The following is a 19,340-nucleotide window of genomic DNA, read 5'->3' on the forward strand; positions in this document are numbered from 1 at the left end:
CAGCTGATCCTCTCTCTCACCAAGGACCTTCACACCGCCAAAACCAACCTCCACGAAGGAATGAAGGCCGTCGCCGGATGAGGAACAGCCGACTGAAGCTGAAATTGGACAAGATAGAGGTCCTCATCCTTGGATCAACCCCTTCGGCCTGGGACGACTCCTGGTGGCCGACCGCACTGTGAACAGCTCCAACACCGACTGACCACGCACGCAACCTAGGGGTCATCCTCGACTCCACCCTTTCCATGACTAAGCAGGTCAATGCCGTCTGTTCCTCCTGCTAAAACACCCTCCGCATGCTCCGCAAGATCTACAAGTGGATCCCCACAGAAATGAGAAGAACGGTCACCCAGGCCCTCGTCAGTAGCAGGCTGGACTATGGAAATGCCCTCTAAGCAGAACCCTCGGCTAAACTCCTGAAACGGCTTCAACACATCCAGAGCGCCCCCCCCCATTACCCTCGACATCCCTCACGGCAGCCACATCACCCCCCCCCCCGAGACACCTGCACTGGCTCCCTGTCAACAAGAGGATAACCTTCAAGCTCCTCACCCACACACACAAGGCACTCCACAACACCGGACCAGCGTACCTCAACAGACGACTCAGCTTCTACACCCCCACCAGACAGCTCCGCTCCGCCGACCTCACCCTCTCCACAGTCCCCCGCATCCGAAGAGCAACCTCCGGTGGCAGATCGTTCTACTACCTTGCCGCCAAGACCTGGAACTCCCGCCCCATCCACCTATGGCAGACCCAAGACCTGCTACCCTTCAGAAGACTCCTCAAGGCATGGCTTTTTGAGCAGTAGCAGCCTTCCCCACCCCCCAGCGTCTTGAGACCCTCACGGGTAAGTAGTGTGCTTTACAAATGCTATGATTGATTGATTGATTGATTGCAAAAAGACCCTTTATGTATCCCATTAAAGTTAGGTGGCAGGCTCTCCCACTTTGTATTATGGTGGATGAAGATAACATCATTTCAGGGAGTAAAACAGACATCAAAAGGTTAACGAATAGATTTTGTAAATGTGCCAGTTCAGGTAAAAATTCCAAAGAGACTGAAGTTTTCAAAAGATTTGACACATTTGGTGACTCAGGAAGTGGAACCACAGGGTGCAATAGATATCTGTTGAAGAGATAAAAGGATTTGTGAGCAATATATTTTAGCTGGAAAAGAAAGACAAGGGAATGAGACCGGTAGTAAACTTGAGAGAGCTAAATGACTCGGTGCAGTCCAACCATTTCAAATTGAAAATAATAAATTTTCTGAGAAATCTACTAATGAAAGGAGATTGGTTGATGCGACTAGGTCAAAATATGCCTATTTGACAATACTTATATGTCTGGAACACAGAGACTATGTGAGGTTTCGATGGCATGGGATGATTTTAGAGATTTACTTGTCTCCCATTCGGATTGATGTCAGCTCCGTGGGGTTCAACCAAAGTAATGAGACCAATAATGGCTTGGCTGAGAACAAGGGGTGTAGATCTGATAGTTTATTTAGACAATATTTTGATAATGGCAGAAAGTAAGATATTGGCTCTGAAGAAACTGAATTAGCAGTCCGTGTTTTGGAGGATCTGAGATTTGGTTTGAGCAGAGAAAAGCCATCTTTATTACTGAGACAGGAAACAATATGTTTAGGTTTTCAGGTATGGTTGTTGGAATGTGTATTGAAATTACCAGCGGAGAAGGTGAAAAAGATACGCAAGGAATTAGAAGAGTGAAGGAGAGCACTTTAATTTCAGAAGTGTGGCTCAATGGTTAGAGCGGCAGACCCTGATGCAGAGGTCTAGCCCGGGACCAGGGTTCAATTCCCCGCCTCGGCGGGTCTTGGGCCAAAAGTTCCATGGACCTGATAATTCTCGCCACGGTGCCTATTACAATCATGGAGTCCCTCTCTGCAACTCTGGGCAATAGCTCGCTTAATCTCCACAACAGCCCCCACAACGCTAAGGATGCCTGGCCTCCACCTTGGGGGTGCCAAGGAGTGGACACCTCACAGGGAAAGCCAGGATGGGTTCCACAGCGGTATTCGTACAAGCGCCTTGAGACCCTTGCGGGTGAGTAGTACGCTATACAAGTATCAATTTACAGTTACATTTTACTTCAGCAGCTATCAATTAATCAATCAATCAGTATTTGTAGCGAGCGCTAATCACCCCGAGGGGGTAACCATGCACTGCGTGGGGTTGGGCTACTCAAACAGCCAGGTTTTGAGGCCACTCCTGAATTTGGTGAGGGAGGTAGAGGTTCGGAGTTGGATGGGTAGGTTGTTTCAGGCCTTGGCAGTGAGGTGGGAGAAGGCACGTCCTCCGGCTCGAGTGCGATGGATGCAGGGGACAGTATCAAGGGCCAGGCAGGCATACCGCAGGTGTCTGGAGGGTTGGTGGAAGGTCAGACGGTTGTTCAGGTATTCTGGTACCATGTGGTGGAGGGCTTTGTAGGCGTGTATGAGCAGCTTGAAGTGAAATCTCTTCTTGACGGGAGCCAGTGCAGGCTTCGGACGAGGAGGTTATGTGGGATCGTCTGGGCAGTTCCAGGATGATTCTTGCTGCTGCATTCTGGATTGTTTGGAGGTGATTGTGGATGAGGGTGGTGGTTACGCTTAGAGGGAGTTCCCATAGTCATGTCGTCTGCTGATGAGGGCTTGTGTGACGGTTCTTCTGGTGTTGGTTGGGATCCATCTGAAGACTTTACAGAGCATTCTGAGGGTGTTGAGGCAGGATACGACAACAAGGTCACCCTGTCTCCTTATGAAGAGTTAGCTGTCGAAGATGATACCTAGGTTGCTGGCTTGGGTGGTGGGGGTGGATGCAGGTCTGAGGGAGGAGGGTCACCAGGAGTCGTCCCACGCTGGGAAGGGTATTCTAAAGAGGCGAACTTCGGTTTTGACAGTGTTGAGTTTGAGGCAGTTGGCTCTCATCCAGTTGGCGACATAGGCCATGGAGTTCTGGAAGTTCACTCTAGTGGTGTTGCTGTCTTCGGTGAGGGAGATAATGAGTTGAGTGTCGTCGGCGTAGAAGATGTTTAGCTATGAGTGGTGAATGCCAGTGGAGTCATGTAGATGTTAAACTCATTGAGGCTGAGTGAGGAGCCCTAGGGTACACCACAGATTATGCTCTTGGGGTCAGAGATGTATGGGGGGATTCAGATTCTTTGAGTGCATCCAGTGAGAAAAGAGACTAGTAGCTTGAGGGCATTGCCATAGATGCCAATGTGGTAACGGCTTTGGATGAAGAGGTGGTGGGAGACAGTGTGAACGGCTGCTGACAGGTCAAGGAGGATCAGGGCTGTTGACTCACAGCGGTCGGGAATAGCTCTGACATCATCCATGGTGGCTAAAAGGGTAGTTTCTGTGCTGTTGTTCGATTGGAAACCAGATTGGGAGGAGTCAAGCCAGTGGTTTTTTCCAGGTAGTCTGTGAGTTGGCAGTTGACGGCTTTCTCCAGTACCTTAGTCAGGAAGGGGAGGAGTTAGATGGGGTGGTAGTCCATGAGGTCTGTGGGTTTCTTCAGAATGGTTTGACTTTGGCATGCTTCCAGATTTACTGGAATGTTTTGGATCTGAAGGCTGAGTTGATGATGCTTGTGAGTGAGGGTCTGATTGCTTTGGGTGTGAGGTTGAAGGTGTGGTGGTGCAGGGGTCTTTCAGGGCTCCAGGGTGAATGAAGGACATGATGAATGTTGTAGTTTCTGTGATGAGAGGTGTCCAGTCAGTCAGTAAGTAGGGTGGAAAGATAGAGGGAAGAGCGGGGAGGATCTGTTGCGGCAGTTTAGATTCAAAGTTCTTGAAGATATTTGCAATTTTGGTGTGGAAAAAAAAAGACCTTACGTAACGTTTCACAGAAACATAGACATAGAAGTTTAAATGTAGCCCAATGTCTCAATCTTATTGATACAATTGCTACAATTCGGGCAAAAACTTTAGGTAAATTCATGACGGTCTAATACCCACAGATCTTGACAAAACAAGATAATTGTATAATACAGGGGCATTAATTACATCTACAACATTTATATCGTGCCTGTCCCTGTGCACATTTGCTTATCTATGTCCATCTGCCTCTAATAAAGTGCCCAGTGCAAAGAAAACTGTATAATATGTTAGTGTGCTAAAATTCAATATGACTCCACATATTCCTGTTTCGTAATCACGTATATTCATCATTGTAAAATACTTTCAGAGCAAGGGCATTCAAAATTCCATTTCATTGACAGGTATCCGTATCATGTATTAGAAAATGTGTTCAGGTATTATTTATAATAGTGCAAAAAAGCAATAAACCAACCGATTATTCCTGAATGTTAATTTCGAGCATACAAAGTCATAGTGCAAATATCAGGCATAGAAAATATTTGTATAAATACATTAAGAATGTGTTCGTTATCAATAAATAAATATCATACTACAAAAAACACCTATATAAATATTTTTGAGCTTGTAAAGCGCACTGCTACCCGTCCATAGGTCTCCTGGCGCTGTATGACTCTGGGGAACCCGTCCTGGCTTTCCCTGTGGGATGGTCCCTTGCTGGGAGTCCCCAAGGTGGAGCCAGGCATCCCCGGAATTGGTGGGGCCGTTGTGGAGATTAGGCAAGCTAATGCCCAGAGTTGCCGAGTGGAACCCCTGATTAGAGTAATCACCGAAGCGAGAATTACCGAGTCCGCTGACCAAGGTCCACGACCCTGCCGCGTCGGGAATTGAACCCTGGTCCCGGGCTGATTTCTGCTCTCGGGCCTGCCGCCTCTAAACAGTAAGCCACACTACTCCACATTACAGTACGGCTAATTAATCTCCATTTGGTCATGAAAATCAGTTGTAGCATTGGTAATATATATTTACTAAATTTGTACTTGGTACATCTATTCTCACATGAATAAATAAATAAATATTTATTCATATAAAAATCTTTAAATAGAAGTAAACAATATACAATTGCATTAAAAAAGCTAAAAACACAATTTTATTCCTCAAAGATTATCCTTCAGTCTACTTATTCCCCTAAGCCTGTATACAGATCCTCCGTGGCAGTTAGGCCTTCTGGTGCCTTCAAATCTAACTGCAGTATGTATCTTGTTTCCATTCTACGCAGCTTACTTTCCCTATCCCCTCCTCGTCTACTTGCTGGAATGCTGTCAATAACAAAATACTTGAGGCCTGAGTTATTAGAATAGTGTGCCTCCCTTAAGTGGCGTGCCACCAGAAAAGTATTATCCTGGTTACTGATAGCTCTTAAATGTTGGAGGATGCGTTTATGGACCTGCAGTTTAGTGCTGCCTATGTACTGGAGGCCACAAGGGCACTCCAGCACATAGAAAGCATAATCGGTTTTACATGTGAGGAATTTCTGTATTATGTAGGGCCTGTCACTGAATGGAGTTGTGTAAGCTTTTTTATTTACATCGTGAACACAAGCTTTACATGTCTGGAATTTGAAAAATCCCCTATTGGTCTGTAGCCAACTAGTTTTTTCTATTACTTCTGGATTGGTGTTGACTGAAGTATCCCGCATTGAGGGTGAGAGGGTGATTTTTTATATGTGATGGACACCCTCTGTGGCAGCAGGGGTCCTATCACATTGTCACTCAGCACTCATGGCCAGTTTTTTTTAAAATAATATTTCTTATCTGTTTGTGTTGGCTACTAATTCTAGTTATCATCCTAAATGTGGAATCTGATTCCATTCTGCTGTTTTTTTGTTCAGTGTTCTTTTCCCCATTTAGTAAGGAATCTCTCGTTGGGGCCATTGATTTGATTATGGCTCTCTCGATGGTTTGCTTTCTGTACCCTCTTTCTCTAAATCTTTTTGTACTCTCGGCTTGGGCTGTTTTTAAGTTTTGTTCATTGCTGCATATTCTGACTAACCGCAGCATTTCCCCATAGGGTATGCTCTCAATTAGATGTCTGGGATGAGCACTGGACGTGTGGAGAGTAGTGTTTCCTGCTGTCTCTTTTCGGTATATTTTGCTCTCCACTTTATTGTTACAAATAAAGATTTCAGTATCCCAAAAATTTACTGAAATGGCGCTTTTGGTCAGTGTGAAGTAAAGATTGATATTATTTTCATTGAGTGCTTCCACAAATGACCTAGTTTCTTGCTCTGTGCCTTGCCAAACTACAAAGAGATCATCTATAAATCTAAGCCACTTACGAACATGATTGTGAATACTGTGACTATGAGTGCCCATGAGGGTCACCTCCTCCCAATAGCCCATATGGAGACAGGCATAACTGGGAGAAAAGCTGGCCCCCATGGCAACTCCTCTGGTCTGCTGAAAGAGAAGATTATTAAACATAAAATTATTGTTAATTAGACAGAATTCTAACATATCTAACAACATCTTATTATGTTCTTTGTGACCAGAAGCTCGTTGAGACAAATAATGTTTGGTGGCTTTCAGTCTATCCTCATGATTAATACTTGTGTACAGGGATGTCACGTCAATTGTCATTAAAAAGTAATTTTCTTTCCATTCTATCCCCTCAATTTGTCTAAACAAATCTGCAGTATCGCGAATGTGTGATGGTAAGCTCTTTACAAACTCCTGCAGAAAGAAGTCTACATATATAGATGTGTGCTCCAGAAGACTTCCTTTGGCTGATATGATGGGTCGCCCTGGCGGTGTAATGGCATTCTTGTGTACTTTAGGAATAAAGTATAGTGTAGGTGTTACTGGATTATCTCTCTTTAGATACTTGTATTCATTATCCGTAATCAAACCTTTGTTCTTCCATGTTGTCAGTTTGTTATAATAAGTTGTGTACACAATTTTTAAATGTGTTGCCGTGCTCCTAATATAGCAGTCCCTATCATTGAGTTGTGAAAAGGCTTGCTTAAGATATTTTTCTTGTGGCCAAATGACCACGTTGCCTCCTTTGTTACTGTTTCTAATAATATATATATATATATCTTTGTAGTTAATATATTTTTATTTAATTTAAATATGTGCATAACATGTGTTGGGTTATTAATTGTAGTAACAGCACTATTTGCACCAACTGGTGAAAAACTACAGGTAATACTCAAGTAAGTGAATACATTGTACTGCATTTACCCTAATGTTAAGGGGTGAACTGTGCTGTGATGAGCCATCCCCCTTCCCTTGAGCCAGCGAGCTGAGGAGCATTTGGAAATATAACTGGGCACCAGTGAGAGGTACTGAGACCTGAGAGGACTGTGGTGGCATTCTCAGCAATCCTCTATGTAATTCGTTTTTTCTGATCTCCACTGATGAAGGATAAAATCCAGACACACATGTGTCTAGAGATGAAAACAGCACTATCTGCATCAACTATGTCAGAAAACTACAGCTAATACTCATGTAAACACAAATATTGTCTGCCGTTACCATAATGCAAGGGTGTAAACTGTGCTGTGATGTGAAGCAGTGTGCTCCTATCCCCCTGTGCTAAAGGATAAGGGATTATTAGACCCATTAGGGAAAAACATGTTTGATCCTCATCTTACACAACTCTCTCATCTCCTCAATGGACACGTCCCAATCGAGTGGCCCAATATTTGCAATATTGGGAAAGGGGAGAGATGCCTAGATGCAATGAGAGTGTCCAAGACCATCCAAACAGAATAAAATAGCTTAAACACCAAAATTGGATTCAAGATTATGTCATTTTTAAATAAAACTTGAAAGGACCCAAGGAAAGGCTTAGATAAGGTCTAAAAGAATGTCAGAACAGACTATTGGATGTCTTTGGTCCCTAGACCAAGATATTTGATTTATGTGAGGTGACATATGAGAACAAAACTAAGATAAATATTGAGGAGGTATGCCAATGAGTTCAGAGAGCAGTGCATTGGGCAATTCTAATGCAGCCCTGTGTAATGAAAGGAGAAAAAGTATTCTCATGAAGATAGACCCCAAACTTGCTGACTTGGCCACTAAAGAACCAGCTAATGAGGATAATGGTTTAATAATTGGAGAAGAATTTGTCAAAGATATGGCTAGATATGTGGGTACCTTTAATACTATTCAGATTGTGTAGACAGAGATGAGGAAGGTTTTTGAAAGGGCCAGGAGAGCGGGGGTCGACTTTCCAGCAAGGTTATGAGATCACTCATGCTTCATTCTTGCGAGGCTTTGGACCCTCAGGAGGTTATTTTAACCAAGGATTTTACCTACAATGACAGAGAGGAAGCGAAAGATTATCCAGGGGTGACAGAATGGAAAGAGGAATACACTGTATGTTTGCAGTCCGGACCCAGTCCGGGTTCCGCAGCAACCACAGCACCGAAACTGCCCTCATCGCCGCCACCGATGACATCAGGACCCTACCAGACAACGGAGAAACCCCGGTCCTCATTCTCCTGAACTTGTCAGCCACCTTCGACACAGTCTGCCACCAAGCACTACGCACTCGCCTCCATGACGCCGGGATCCAAGAGAAGGCCCTGGACTGGACCACCTCCTTCCTCTCCGGCAGAACACAGAGAGTCAACCACCCCCTTCCACTTCAAAGCCACCGAGATCATCTGCGGGGTACCCCAGGGCTTATCCCTCAGCCCAACGCTGTTCAACAACTACATGGCACCGCTCGCCCACGTCGCCCGACTGCACGTCCTCAACATCATCTGCTATGCCAATGATTCCCAGCTGATCCTCTCTCTCACCAAGGACCTTCACACCGCCAAAACCAACCTCCACGAAGGAATGAAGGCCGTCGCCGGATGAGGAACAGCCGACTGAAGCTGAACTTGGACAAGACAGAGGTCCTCATCCTTGGATCAACCCCTTCGGCCTGGGACGACTCCTGGTGGCCGACCGCACTGTGAACAGCTCCAACACCGACTGACCACGCACACAACCTAGGGGTCATCCTCGACTCCACCCTTTCCATGACTAAGCAGGTCAACGCCGTCTGTTCCTCCTGCTAAAACACCCTCCGCATGCTCCGCAAGATCTACAAGTGGATCCCCACAGAAATGAGAAGAACGGTCACCCAGGCCCTCGTCAGTAGCAGGCTGGACTATGGAAATGCCCTCTAAGCAGAACCCTCGGCTAAACTCCTGAAACGGCTTCAACACATCCAGAGCGCCCCCCCCCCATTACCCTCAACATCCCTCACGGCAGCCACATCACCCCCCCCCCCGAGACACCTGCGCTGGCTCCCTGTCAACAAGAGGATAACCTTCAAGCTCCTCACCCACACACACAAGGCACTCCACAACACCGGACCAGCGTACCTCAACAGACGACTCAGCTTCTACACCCCCACCAGACAGCTCCGCTCCGCCGACCTCACCCTCTCCACAGTCCCCCGCATCCGAAGAGCAACCTCCGGTGGCAGATCGTTCTACTACCTTGCCGCCAAGACCTGGAACTCCCGCCCCATCCACCTATGGCAGACCCAAGACCTGCTACCCTTCAGAAGACTCCTCAAGGCATGGCTTTTTGAGCAGTAGCAGCCTTCCCCACCCCCCAGCGTCTTGAGACCCTCACGGGTAAGTAGTGTGCTTTACAAATGCTATGATTGATTGATTGATTGATTGCAAAAAGACCCTTTATGTATCCCATTAAAGTTAGGTGGCAGGCTCTCCCACTTTGTATTATGGTGGATGAAGATAACATCATTTCAGGGAGTAAAACAGACATCAAAAGGTTAACGAATAGATTTTGTAAATGTGCCAGTTCAGGTAAAAATTCCAAAGAGACTGAAGTTTTCAAAAGATTTGACACATTTGGTGACTCAGGAAGTGGAACCACAGGGTGCAATAGATATCTGTTGAAGAGATAAAAGGATTTGTGAGCAATATATTTTAGCTGGAAAAGAAAGACAAGGGAATGAGACCGGTAGTAAACTTGAGAGAGCTAAATGACTCGGTGCAGTCCAACCATTTCAAATTGAAAATAATAAATTTTCTGAGAAATCTACTAATGAAAGGAGATTGGTTGATGCGACTAGGTCCAAAATATGCCTATTTGACAATACTTATATGTCTGGAACACAGAGACTATGTGAGGTTTCGATGGCATGGGATGATTTTAGAGATTTACTTGTCTCCCATTCGGATTGATGTCAGCTCCGTGGGGTTCAACCAAAGTAATGAGACCAATAATGGCTTGGCTGAGAACAAGGGGTGTAGATCTGATAGTTTATTTAGACAATATTTTGATAATGGCAGAAAGTAAGATATTGGCTCTGAAGAAACTGAATTAGCAGTCCGTGTTTTGGAGGATCTGAGATTTGGTTTGAGCAGAGAAAAGCCATCTTTATTACTGAGACAGGAAACAATATGTTTAGGTTTTCAGGTATGGTTGTTGGAATGTGTATTGAAATTACCAGCGGAGAAGGTGAAAAAGATACGCATGGAATTAGAAGAGTGAAGTAGAGCACTTTAATTTCAGAAGTGTGGCTCAATGGTTAGAGCGGCAGACCCTGATGCAGAGGTCTAGCCCGGGACCAGGGTTCAATTCCCCGCCGTCTTGGGCTCAAAAGTTCCACGGACCTGATAATTCTCGCCACGGTGCCTATTACAATCATGGAGTCCCTCTCTGCAACTCTGGGCAATAGCTCGCTTAATCTCCACAACAGCCCCCACAACGCTAAGGATGCCTGGCCTCCACCTTGGGGGTGCCAAGGAGTGGACACCTCACAGGGAAAGCCAGGATGGGTTCCACAGCGGTATTCGTAGAAGCGCCTTGAGACCCTTGCGGGTGAGTAGTGCGCTATACAAGTATCAATTTACAGTTACATTTTACTTCAGCAGCTATCAATTAATCAATCAATCAGTATTTGTAGCGAGCGCTAATCACCCCGAGGGGGTAACCATGCACTGCGTGGGGTTGGGCTACTCAAACAGCCAGGTTTTGAGGCCACTCCTGAATTTGGTGAGGGAGGTAGAGGTTCGGAGTTGGATGGGTAGGTTGTTTCAGGCCTTGGCAGTGAGGTGGGAGAAGGCACGTCCTCCGGCTCGAGTGCGATGGATGCAGGGGACAGTATCAAGGGCCAGGCAGGCATACCGCAGGTGTCTGGAGGGTTGGTGGAAGGTCAGACGGTTGTTCAGGTATTCTGGTACCATGTGGTGGAGGGCTTTGTAGGCGTGTATGAGCAGCTTGAAGTGAAATCTCTTCTTGACGGGAGCCAGTGCAGGCTTCGGACGAGGAGGTTATGTGGGATCGTCTGGGCAGTTCCAGGATGATTCTTGCTGCTGCATTCTGGATTGTTTGGAGGTGATTGTGGATGAGGGTGGTGGTTACGCTTAGAGGGAGTTCCCATAGTCATGTCGTCTGCTGATGAGGGCTTGTGTGACGGTTCTTCTGATGTTGGTTGGGATCCATCTGAAGACTTTACAGAGCATTCTGAGGGTGTTGAGGCAGGATACGGCAACAAGGTCACCCTGTCTCCTTATGAAGAGTTAGCTGTCGAAGATGATACCTAGGTTGCTGGCTTGGGTGGTGGGGGTGGATGCAGGTCTGAGGGAGGAGGGTCACCAGGAGTCGTCCCACGCTGGGAAGGGTATTCTAAAGAGGCGAACTTCGGTTTTGACAGTGTTGAGTTTGAGGCAGTTGGCTCTCATCCAGTTGGCGACGTAGGCCATGGAGTTCTGGAAGTTCACTCTAGTGGTGTTGCTGTCTTCGGTGAGGGAGATAATGAGTTGAGTGTCGTCGGCGTAGAAGATGTTTAGCTATGAGTGGTGAATGCCAGTGGAGTCATGTAGATGTTAAACTGATTGAGGCTGAGTGAGGAGCCCTAGGGTACACCACAGATTATGCTCTTGGGGTCAGAGATGTACGGGGGGATTCAGATTCTTTGAGTGCATCCAGTGAGAAAAGAGACTAGTAGCTTGAGGGCATTGCCATAGATGCCAATGTGGTAACGGCTTTGGATGAGGAGGTGGTGGGAGACAGTGTGAACGGCTGCTGACAGGTCAAGGAGGATCAGGGCTGTTGACTCACAGCGGTCAGGAATAGCTCTGACATCATCCATGGTGGCTAAAAGGGTAGTTTCTGTGCTGTTGTTCGATTGTAAACCAGATTGGGAGGAGTCAAGCCAGTGGTTTTTTCCAGGTAGTCTGTGAGTTGGCAGTTGACGGCTTTCTCCAGTACCTTAATCAGGAAGGGGAGGAGCTAGATGGGGTGGTAGTCCATGAGGTCTGTGGGTTTCTTCAGAATGGTTTGACTTTGGCATGCTTCCAGATTTACTGGAATGTGGTGGATCTGAAGGCTGAGTTGATGATGCTTGTGAGTGAGGGTCTGATTGCTTTGGGTGTGAGGTTGAAGGTGTAGTGGTGCAGGGGTCTTTCAGGGCTCCAGGGTGAATGAAGGACATGATGAATGTTGTAGTTTCTGTGATGAGAGGTGTCCAGTCAGTCAGTAAGTAGGTAGGGTGGAAAGATAGAGGGAAGAGCGGGGAGGATCTGTTGCGGCAGTTTAGATTCAAAGTTCTTGAAGATATTTGCAATTTTGGTGTGGAAGAAGACGGTGAGAGAGCTGCAGAGGGACTGAGGGCTGGAGGGTGTTTTTGACGGCATCTGGGGAGGAGAATTCCCTGCTGATGTGGAATTGTTTTTTGGTGCAGTTGGTGGACTGGAGGTGGGTGGGGACTGTGGGTTTCTTCGCTTTTCTGATGGCATGGTGGTAGGATTTGAGGGCCGTTTTAAAGACGTGCGGTCACCTGGGCCCTTGCTGATGCTCCTGCGTCCCTCCAGAGGTTTGCATTTTCGATTTTCTGCTTTGAGTTGAGGGGTAAATCACTTGGTGTGCTTGTTGGTTCTTCTGTTGCTGAAAGTTTCGATGGGAGCAATGGAGTCGGCACTAGTCGTGATCTAATTTGGATCGGTTGACGGTGGCTTCATTGACATCGTTGGATGTGTTGAGGGTGGTCATCCACTGGGATTCAATAATGTTTTTCTAGCAGCGGGGGGCGGTGGTGGGGCGGGATGACAGTGGCGTTTCGGTTCAGAGTGATAGTGAAATGGACAATGCTGTGGTCTGTCCAGGTGAGCTCGGTTATGTGGATGAAACAGATTTTGTCACTGTGCATGAAGATGGGGTTAAGAGTGTGGCCTTCGGTGTGCCTGGAGTTGGTGACGATCTGTTTAAGGCCTAGGTTTTCCATGGAGTCTAGCAGGGAAGCGGTGTTGGTGTCTGAGGGGTCTTCAAGCTGAAAATTGAAGTCACAGAGGAAGAGGTAATGTCTGGATTCCAATGCAAGTAGGGTGATGATTTTGGGGATGAAGTGGCAGAAGGTGGGTCAAAGTCCAGGTGGGTCAAAGTCCAGGTGGTCTGCAGGTCTGACAGTTGAGTGGGTGTTTTCTTGGAGGTGGAAGTTGAGGTGTTTCTGATAAAATAGTATCCAACAGGAATAGGTCAAAATGTGACTATGTGAAAACAACATTATTTCCAGAACTAAATTGATCAATCAAATATAAAATTCTGTTTCATGAGGCAAATGATGTGCTCAGCTTTCAATACCAGTTTTGGTAATACATTAAATTCCTTTGGCATATTTAAACTAAGGGCCACATGTACAAACCTTTTTGCTGGTCACAAACGGGTTGATTCACAGAATCGGCCCATTCACGAATCCTAAAATGCTTTTTGGCATGTACAAATCACAAACAGCGATTCAGTAACATGTTACCGAATCGCAAGTTGGGTTTTACGATTCGGTATTAGGAAGGGGCATGTTAAGAGAGTCCCTTCGTAATAGCGACTTGCAGTGCCTTGTATGAATGTTTTGCCACTGAAATGAGGTCGCAAAACATTTGCCTACTTCATGAAGGTGGCAACTAGTCGCAAATGGCAACGGTTCCCCCAGGGAACCCCTTCCCCTTTGTGAATGGTTAAGGAAATGTTTTTTAAGAGCAAGCAGTGACCACTACCTACCATTAAAAAATGAAACTGAAACATTTAATTTTTCTTTTTGAAATGCATCCGGTTTTCCTTTAAGGAAAATGGACTGCATAAAAAAAAAGTTGCTATATTTAATAAAAATATTTTAAACTAAAAGCAAACACAGACATAGTGGTCTGCTGTCCCCAGCAGGCCACCATCCCTCTGTTTTTAGTGATTCCCAATAGGTTGCAAATTCAGACCTTACACATGAAATTTAATGAGGTCAATTGCGACCCCATTAGGAATCGTTAAATGTGCCAAGGACACATTCGGACATAGATATTTAGCAATTTGCTATTAGGAACCTGCAAAATAAAACTTAAATTCAAGTGGTCCCTAATCACAAAAAGCACAAAGAGAGTAATAATCACTCTCTTTATACAGAGTTTAGAAACTTGCCAGGTAATTTCCTCGTTGACTAATATTCGTGAAAAGTTATATGATTAAACCTGCATGCATGTATGTTTTTCCAAAGTTTTTTGCTAATTCATTGGCTCTCTGTAATAATGCCTCATGTCAAATATTTGAAAACATTTTCAGCCTGATTCATGAAGCTAAATTGCGGCCGCAATAGCAGCGAAAATGCTATTGCGGGCGCAATTTCCCAAATCGGCATTCATCAAGAAAATAACCAAAGCGCAAACCAAAGATTGCGAATTCGCTAATATATTCTCAGAATCCCAGTAGGTTTGCGCCAAAACACGGAATTAGAGAATAAATTTAGCGAATCCGCAATACAAGCGCAATCGGTATTCATGAAAATTCTCTAATAGCGAAAAACCACAAAATCTCAATTAGCGCCGCGCAAATTAAGGACAACCCAAAGCAGGTGGTAACCATAAAAGTCATTAGAGAAAATTTTGAAAAACCGTTGGCCAATCAGGAACAGGGAAAGGGCTGACCAAACACACATAAGGAGATGCAGCAGCAGCAGTTGGTGTCTCACAATGCCAGGAATGTACATGCTGGTCAGGCGGCGAAGGCTACAGCGAGCAGCACGGAGGAGACGCAGAATACAGGACAGGATATTCCGCCAACGGATCAGCCTGCTGGGACAAACCAGGGAGCAGATTTATGCGAAGTACCGGCTAAATGGGGACATGATAATTCAACTCATACACGACCTTGACCCCCTGATGCAGCACCCAACAAGGCGGACCAGTGCTGTGCCGACACATGTACAGGTATTGTGTAGCCTCGACCTCCTGGCCTCTGGGAGCTTCCAGGGGATAGTAGCGGCTGCAGGGGGGGATATCCCAGCCCACCATGTCACGCTGCCTCCGGAGTTATGTTGACGCAATGCTTACCCAGCTACACCGACACATCAAATTCCCCACCAGCCAACAGGAACTGGACTTGACAAAGTTAAACTTCTACAATGTGGCCCATTTCCCATCTGTGATAGGATGCATAGACTGCACCCACATCGCCATCTGCCCACCAGCTGCGACGGAGTACATGTACCGGAATCGGAAGTCATACCACTCCCTTAACATACAGATGGTCTGCAATGCCAAGTCTATCATAACTGACATCGTGGCCCAGTACCCAGGGAGTACCCATGACTCATTTATATTCCGGCACAGCGGCCTCCACACACGACTGGCCAGGGGAGAATTTGGGGAAGGACACCTACTTGGTAAGTACACGTTGTCAACAATTACACATTGCAATGATGTAGCTGCGCATCACAGGCACTCACCCTCTACTCCTCTCATTCAGGTGACAGTGGCTACGCCCTCCGGGAATACCTCCTCACCCCATACCTCAACCCGGCTACACCACAGCAACGGCGGTACAATGTTTCTCACATACGGACAAGAAATTGTATAGAACGGACATTTGGGCTACTCAAGAGCCGGTTCCGCATACTGCACAAGACAGGTGGGGCCATGTACTACAGTCCTGATGTGTGCTGCCGCATTGTGGCTGTCTGCGCAATGTTACACAACATTGCAACCAAGCGCCGGATACCAGTAGAGATCTCTGGCAGTGAGTCTGAAGGGGACGACCGTCCACCAGCACATGTGCGTCATGCACGCGGGGAGAACCCTGCTGAAGGACGCAGACGGCGCAACCACATCACTATGAACAGTTTCTGAAGCCCACAATCCACTCACCCAACAAATCATTATGAATGGCAATGTAAATAATGACTGGAGGCCCATGTATGTTGCATGAATAAATATTATTGTTAAATCCACAATAATAACGTAATGTCTACATTCATTATATTGCAGCAGTATTGCGCCATACTGCTCCTAACTAGCCACTGGACATGCTTGTATCATCAGCATTATCTAGGAAATGTTCAAGTAACTCAATTGCGCCTCCGGCGCGCAGCCCCCAAACGCCGCTCTGGCTCTTCCTCTGGGACGGCACATGTCCCTGTAGTGGGCCTGGTGCTGCGGCGTAACACGCCAACCAGTGAGGCAGACAGGCTGCTGACACTGGAGGTGCCCTCACTGGTGTCGTCCCTCCCCACATTGCCTTCACCAGTAGGATGGAGTGCCAGTACGGCAGTGGTGACCTGCTCCAACACCCGTCCAACGTCCTCGACACATTGGATTAGCTGCTGCTGCTGCTGCGTCAGGCACCGTCGTGAGAGCTGGGAGGTGGCATTCCCAATCATGTATTTTGAGCGGGTGTAGGCTGTCAGGCGCGTAAGGAGCTGCCGGTGGCGTCGGCGGGCGGAGTTGCGCTGCGATATGAGTGCAGCAGTGTTGGCCTCCATGGCTGCCGTCATGCGCTCAATCCTATCAGCCACATTGGCCACATTGCGGCCAATGTTGTGTAGCTGCAGCTGAATGGCCCCTTGCCATCGTGCCTGCTGTTGGTGAATGCGTAGCATCCGGCGCTCAATGCTCATGCCTGGCATGCGCACAGCCATCCCCCTCCTGCCGCTATATGATGTGTCATGCTGGCGAGCCCTGACATGCCTGTTCTGCTGGCTGCCCACAGTGGGTGTGTGCACAGTCACCACAGTAGCTGCACCTGAAGTAGATGGTGCCGCTGGTGGTGGAGTTGTGGTTGCCAAAGGTGCAGCACCTGATGGTGCAGGCGCTGTTGGTCTTGCCCTGCCTGCAGGGTTAGGTGCTGCGCCGGATGGTGCTGGCGCTGTTTGTCTTGCCCTGCCTGCAGGGTTGGCTGCTGCGCCGGATGGTGCTGGCGCTGTTTGTCTTGCCCTGCCTGCAGGGTTGGCTGCTGCGCCGGATGGTGCTGGCGCTGTTTGTCTTGCCCTGCCTGCAGGGTTAGGTGCTGCCAATGATGGTGCTGGAGCTGTTGGTGTTGCCCTGGCTGCGGGGAGTGGTGCTACGCCTGATGGTGCAGGAGGTGTTGGTGTTGGCACCTCCTCGGCATCCTCTTGTGACTCATCGATCTGCAGCATGTCGCTGTCGCTGCTGTCGTCGGCGCCACCTGTGAGGGGAATTGGACTTACATTAATAGCATGTATCTGTCACACGTGCAGTTGCTACATGCATGCTGGTTGACATTCCCTGCCAGGGTTAGCGATTGCTCATTTTGGGATATGTGAGGCTGCATTGGGGTTCTTTTACATTATGGGCAGACTACATGTCCCACTATGCTTGTGGCCATGATCTCATGTGCATTGTTTGAATGACTTGGGATGTATATGGGAGGCTATAGGGCCATGACCATTGTTAGGGGACAGGGTCGCAGTCGCATGCCACTTACCTTGGCTGTCTTGGCTGGGTCGGGATGTGTCCAGGTTGGTGACACCTATGCACGCCTCTGTCTCAAGGGTGTCCTGCACGCGGTCCTCCATGGGGGTATTGGGAGGGACAGTAGGTTCTCCGCCCCCAGTACCAGATGTCTCGCCCAGCCTCTCTGCCACCCTCTCCTTGGCACGACCTCGGAGGTCGTACCACCTCTTCTTGAGCTCGTCCAGTGACCTGTGTGTCAAGCCCACAGCGTTCACTTTTGCTGAGATTCCTTGCCAGATGCGACGCCTCTCCATCTCTGGCACCCTCCGGGAGTTCTTTCCAAAAAGTTTTGCGTGGTTTTCAACCACTCCCTCGATGAGCTGCTCCAACTCCTGCTCGGAAAACTTGAGCTTTCTCTTGCGCCCGGTGTCACTGGGCCCTGGTGCAGGCTCCTCTGACATTGCTGCTGTCGCAGATGGGTAAATTGCGCTACTTTGGAGGTGTCCCGGTAGGAGCTCTGTTTAGCTGCAGCCTCGCGATCAGCCTCGCAGTTCAGAATGGGGGTGGGAACTGCCTGCTTCCTGGTTGTGATGTCATCACAGCGCTCGAAAAGCGACTTCCCGTTTGTGCGATCTCGCTACTAGCGAGATGTCGCTAATGGGGATTTGCGATGGCGCAAAATAGAGACGGAATATCTGGGTAATAGCGATTTATCGGCGATTTTATTTTCTCGCTATCGATTTTAGCGCCCGTGTGCGAATCGCTTTTTTTAATCGCTAACTATGATGAATTCCGATCTGCGCCTTTCCATTTGCGATTCGCTGTGAATCGCAAGTTGAGAGTCGCAGATTCCTTTCTTCATGAATCAGGCTGTTTATTTCCTATTTTCTTCTGCTTCATGCTATTTGGAGATTTGCAGCCTGATTCATCAAGCTAAATTGCACTCGCAAAGGGCAAGATTCTCAGAATCTTCAGCCTGATTCATCAAGCTTAATTGCGCTCGCAAAGGGCCAGATTCTGAGAATCTGGCCCTTTGCGAGTGCAATTTTTGCATTTGGGATTCATCATCCCAAATGCAAAATTCGCTATTAAAGAATTTGCATATTTGCGAGGAATTGCATTTAGGGAATCTCTATTTGAGATTCCTTAAATGCAATTCATGAACCATTTTAAAATACCGAAATCGCTATTTTGGGCCGCTATTTACCGCGAGGTCAAACCTCGTGGTAAATAGCGAAAACTTAGAAAAATGCATTTAAATGCATTTTTCTAAGTTGCATGTTACACACACACGTGTCCTTTGGACATGTGTGTGCGCAACACCAATTTAGATTACATTTCAGGGGTGCTACAGGGTGTCCTTTGGACACCCCTGTCACCCTTGAAATCGCTATCTTATTTGCGATTAGCAAATTGCTATTCGCAAATAAGGAATAACTCCCCATTCATTCCTATGAGCCTTTAGGCCCATAGGAATGAATGGGGAGTTATTCCTTATTTGCGATTAGCAATTTGCTAATCGCAAATAAGGAATGTGTAGGAATCGCATTTCTTTATGCAATTTCTACATGAATCCCGTTTTGCAAGTCCTTAATAGCGATTCCTTATGAATCGCTATTAAGGGCTCGCAAAACGGGAGAATGATGAATCAGTCTGAGGGTGTCCTTTGGACACCCCTGTACCCTTGAAATCGCATCCTTATTTGCGATTAGCTAATTGCTAATCGCAAATAAGGAATAACTCCCCATGCATTCCTATGGGCCTACAGGCCTACAGGCCCATAGGAATGCATGGGGGGTTATTCCTTATTTGCG

The 19,340-nt window shown here is 47.1% G+C and overlaps 1 protein-coding gene across 1 annotated transcript in view; it reads left to right on the forward strand.

The window, feature by feature from the left end:
- LOC144767597 (sialoadhesin-like) overlaps window positions 1–19,340 on the forward strand; it is a 475,618-nt gene that overhangs the window by 321,725 nt on the left and 134,553 nt on the right. The gene's annotated exons all lie outside the window — the stretch shown is intronic.

Source organism: Lissotriton helveticus, chromosome 7, assembly GCF_964261635.1.
Source record: "Lissotriton helveticus chromosome 7, aLisHel1.1, whole genome shotgun sequence".
In the NCBI taxonomy this organism is placed as follows: Eukaryota; Metazoa; Chordata; class Amphibia; order Caudata; family Salamandridae; genus Lissotriton; species Lissotriton helveticus.